Here is a 4,800-nt window from a genome sequence, read left to right as displayed (position 1 = left end):
ATTCTTGGAAAGGAAGGCTGGTAGCAGACAGATGTTTGCATGGTGCTCTCTCTTTGTGGTAGTGCAAGAACTCAAAAATGGACTTACACCTGTACGGTGAGTAGCAGAGACACTGCCATGGGCTACAGCTGCACATAGGCAGTTGGGCAGACACTGTTTTGGAAGGAGGGAAAGGATATTGGGTGGGTAAGTCAAGGAAAAGATGACATAGAGCTCAAAGTTTGTAAAATAAGGTAATTCCAACTCCATCCCTTCAAGAGTATGTTCATTATGGATTTATATGCCAATTTTCCTTCTTACTCTCACAGAAACAGCAATTTTTAATGGATGGTAAGGAGTCTAGTTTTGACCTAATGTATTCTGAAACACAAGTGACAGTAAGCTTGAACAATCCAGGAACATTTAACTGGAAATGGTTAAGTGGGGAAGAGCCACAATTGTTGCTTAGGTGATCTTCCCTTGTTTGCAGATCAGAGTCTCATTACAGTTAATTAGTAGAACGATGGGAATGAAAACAAAAAACTTTCACTATTCTTTTTTTGTAACAAATACATTTATATATATATATATATATACATATATATATATATATAAATGCCTGAGAAAAAAGGCATTGACTTCCACTGGTGGAATCCGTGCAAACATATTTCTCCTTCATTAGGTCATTGGTGTAAAGGAATTCCAAGCTATTTCCATGGAGTTTTTAAGAATCAGCTCATGCTCTGAGGATAAGCACACCTCACTTTGGTTACATACACTCTGTACTGTCTGGCAGCAAACATGAATGGCATGAAAAAAAGTAATTCAGGGAGAAAAGTTGTTTATTCAGCAGTCATACAATTCCAGAATGGAAGCCACTGGCATAAACAAATGAAAGCAATTTATGTATGTACATAAAGAACATAGTGTGAAATTCCCATTTGTAAAGTGGTATAATGTACTACAGAGGCTTTTTAGTGTGAAAGAAAGGCATCAGGAGCAATTCTGAAACATATAAAGCTGACTGATTGTCTATAATGCTGCTCAGAAAGAGCCATGTGAGAAAACAAGGCATCAATAAAGGGTATTGTAAAATATATTAAAGCAGCCTACCAACAGAAAACCTGTTGTGTATTTAGTCCAGTATTTACAAAAGGACTTATGCTCCAGAATTAGTCAAGCAGTAAAACTTTGGGACTTAGACTTACTTGTTTCCCACTATTCTTAAAGAAGTAATTTTTCTAATTTAAGACACATTAAACCCCTTCAGAAAACCTTATTCAGGCAGTGAATTCAGATATTATTCAGATAGTGAGTAATACTCAAAAGCATTCATAAGCAATCACTCACTGTGTGAAGCAAATAGACTTTCATTCAGCATGAGAAGTGGATGCTTTCCCTCAAGAACTACACAGAGATAAAATCAGGAAGTGCCACCGACCTTTCATCTATTTTTTGTATTCCCCAGGTCACCTTATTAACACAAATAACACAGGACCATTTCTTGGTGGAGATTTATAAAAGTAAGCCTCATTATTTATCTTTTCAGGATTTGATGGAACACACATATAATGTTTTTGCTTGAGATTCTTGCATTTTCATCTTCATATTAAACAAAAGGGCCTATTTAGAGATAAGTTTTCGGCAGGTAAAATAAATGCATTCAACCATTGCGCACATTCTGTATGATTTAAACTTCTCACAAAAATAGAAGTCCATATTGAAAAAATACAAAATAGATATATACTAGAAATAACATGGCTTAGTGTTTTTTAATGTATTATGATATACAAATCGGATACACATTGCCCAGTATGTAAGATTTTGTAGCTGTATTAAGAACTCTAGCTTCATGCCAATAAAACCTCCATCTATAATTTATTTTTAGTAAAACAACATAATCTGTATATTAATATTTTAATATAGTAAATTCTTAAAGAGACAAAGGAATGAAATTTTGGTAGGCAAAGATATGGAGACACTACATCTGCTGGCCAGATCTTAGTTCCCCTTGGGGTTCTGATTTTGTAGTCCATTAAGCACATTCTTGGTTTTTACTTTTCCTAAAGAGCACAGCACATAAACTCAGCCTGAACTTTGAGAGAACACTTTTGTGGTTTGCTCCTCTTGGAAATTGTTGAGTCATTTCAATATGGGCTTTTCTGGCTGGTGGACGAATGGATCTGTTTTCAGGCAGGAACAGAGGAGCTCGTGAGTCAAGTTCACCTAGACCCATGTCAGTGCAGTGCTGCCCCTCCTTCCCTCACCCCAAACTGATTTCATTCCACATTGTGTGGAGTGAAAGTTGGTCATAGCTGAAATCTAATCACCTACCAGACACTAAGACAAGACAAGATGCTAGATTTGATGGCTTTTGTACTGTCAAAAAAACTCCTGCAAGGGTCTGGAAGTAGCAGGAGTAGCCAAAGTAGAGAAGCCACATCCATGCCATTTATATTTGAGTTACAACTTGAGTGACAAACTCAGAAAATGCCATGGTTGAGAGTCTGAAAGCAAGCACTAGGAATGTACAAGACAGGAGGAGCATGCAATAATTACGGCTGGTCTGCATAAAAACTGAAAAAAACTACACTGTAGAATTCAATCAGTCTGTTGTGTAAACCACAAATTGCCTTGAGAAAAAAAAAAACAAAAAAAAAAAGGAGTAACTTCCACATTAGGGAGCTTAAGCTATAATTTAGCTAAGTTAAAATTCATGTAATCCTATCATCCTTTATAAAACACTGGAATTAATATTGTTTGAGAAAATAAAAAGTTAATCAATATCGCACCTACGAAAATTAATACTGTTCACACGAATAAGATCAGCCAAAGACAGCATGTACATCTTAATCAGGGAACACAAAAGCAAGAGCTCTGGGGGAACCTGGAGTGGTTGTCTAGGAAACAGCAACAAAAACCCCAGTATATGAATTCTGCTGCTAACTAGCAGTCAAGGTTCATGAAGACAGTACAACTTTTCAAGGGGCAAATTCTGAGAATTAGAATCTCTTCTGAGAATTCCCAGATAGCATAAAGTTTCAGAAATGTCACATAATTTAGACAAATAGGTGTGATGCAATATACAAAAAGCCCTGCAGCATTGTAGATAGCCTGAGCCAGTGGCCACACTGGCACCCAAATTTTGAATTTTTATGGCTGGTTGGTTTTCCTGAAACCACCTTCACATCCACATGTAAATAAACACTGATAAGAGTCTGACAGTGACATATTTACTGTAGGTGTTAAATCTGTGCATAGTACTTGTAAGACAATATTGAGAGCCAGAACAGAGTATTGTACTTTCCCAGTTGTAAGAGGCTGGTGGGATGAGGTACTGGCAAAACATTATTAAAATGTATATATTTGCTTGTTTTTTAATGTCATGCACATCTTTGCTTTCTGCAGATCAATCTGGAATGTCAAACAACTGCAACACATCATATCCTTTCATATCAGATGCCCTTGGGTTTTTTTCCAATCAATTATTGGTTTCACTTGTGAAAAGCAAATTGAGAGATCATAAACAAAAAATGAATCTTCAAATTATGTTACTATCCTGGATAGCTGCAGTGTTCCGGGGTCAGCATTAAAGGATGAACTTTGTAAATTGCCTGGTCTAACAATAGAAAAAGCAAAGCGGGTCTTTTTCTTCCCCTCCAATTTGCAGCTGGGCAGTATTACAGCAAGTTGAGAAATTTCAAGTGTTATTGATTGCAACATTTTTTTCTGTCATCTTCTTTGACAGATATTTTAGAGCAAGGATGTTGGTACCTGAAAAGAGTAGTTTTAACAGTAGTTAAGGAACAATTACCTGGGTAATATTACAGCCCCTGAGAGGCCTCCTCTCTAAGCAGCAGGTGTGTGTGTTATCTCTGTGGCACGGGAAGAAAGGGAAATATGATAAGGAGTAATGCAAGTTTCCCTGATACATTTTGTGTCATCCTCCTAAATTTCACCTCCCCTTGGATACCTGTCAGCCACCTCACCTCACAGAAACAGGGCTGAAACCTGAACAACAGGGACACTTGTGGGCACACGGTGTGTTCCGTCCCCGTTACGAGGCGCTTGATGCGCTCGGGGGCGATGGCACAGGTGGCATTTGGCTGCAGCGAAGTGACAGAAAGCACAGACGGATGAGCGCCTTCCAGCGCCGCTCCGCAGGGAGCTGAGCCCTCCCTCAGGTGCCCGGAGCAGCCTCGTGTGCCCTTCAGCCGCTCTCTTTGCCAGCTGAAATCTAAGTTTCAGGCTGTGCCACAAGCTTTCCTCCCTGCACAAAGCATCTGCCACCTTTTTGGCTGCAGAGGGGTTTTCTCCTCTGAAAGGTCACCTCAGCTGCCAGCAGCCACTACTGGCTGCCGAGCAGGGCTGCTGCACATTCCCTATTCATCAGTCTAAAGTTTTCCCATTCTCTCTTTCTGCGGGGTGCCCTCCTCCAGCAACCTCCTGTAAATTAAAACCGGGGTGATTTTTCCGTGCTCACCCTGCCGCAGTTAACAGTGAAGGGCAGCGGCTGTCCCCGACCACCCTCCGCCTCAGCCACCACAGCGTGAGCTGGGGGAGCCGGCGGCCTCCGCAGGGGATGGCAGCTGCGGCGTCTGCTGTGCCAGCACCTCCAGAAAACACGGTTTAGAGCAGATCCTGAGGCTCCTTCCCCGCAGCGGCTCACAGGCATCGTGGGAGCGTGCTCGCCTTTCCCTCAAACCGGCTGGGTGCCGTACTCGGGCTTTCTCTCACGAGGGGCCCGGCCTTGTCTCGGGGTGCCCGGCTTTGTCAGAGGAAGGCGCTCCCAGCCCCGGCGGCGGCCGGCTGGGTGCGGAC

At 41.3% G+C, this 4,800-nt stretch overlaps 1 long non-coding RNA gene across 1 annotated transcript; it reads right to left on the bottom strand.

Moving 5' to 3' along the window:
- Positions 1–803: 803 nt before the first annotated feature.
- On the bottom strand, positions 804–3,991 carry LOC137483593 (uncharacterized). Its single transcript, XR_011004551.1, has 2 exons — positions 3,794–3,991; positions 804–1,602 (listed from the first exon to the last, which is right to left on the bottom strand). It is a non-coding gene; the product is annotated as an uncharacterized lncRNA (long non-coding RNA).
- Positions 3,992–4,800: the final 809 nt, after the last annotated feature.

This window comes from Anomalospiza imberbis, chromosome 16, assembly GCF_031753505.1.
Source record: "Anomalospiza imberbis isolate Cuckoo-Finch-1a 21T00152 chromosome 16, ASM3175350v1, whole genome shotgun sequence".
Taxonomy (NCBI): domain Eukaryota; kingdom Metazoa; phylum Chordata; class Aves; order Passeriformes; family Viduidae; genus Anomalospiza; species Anomalospiza imberbis.
Note: the sequence above shows the minus strand (reverse complement) of the source record. Positions and strands in the feature narration are given on the sequence as shown.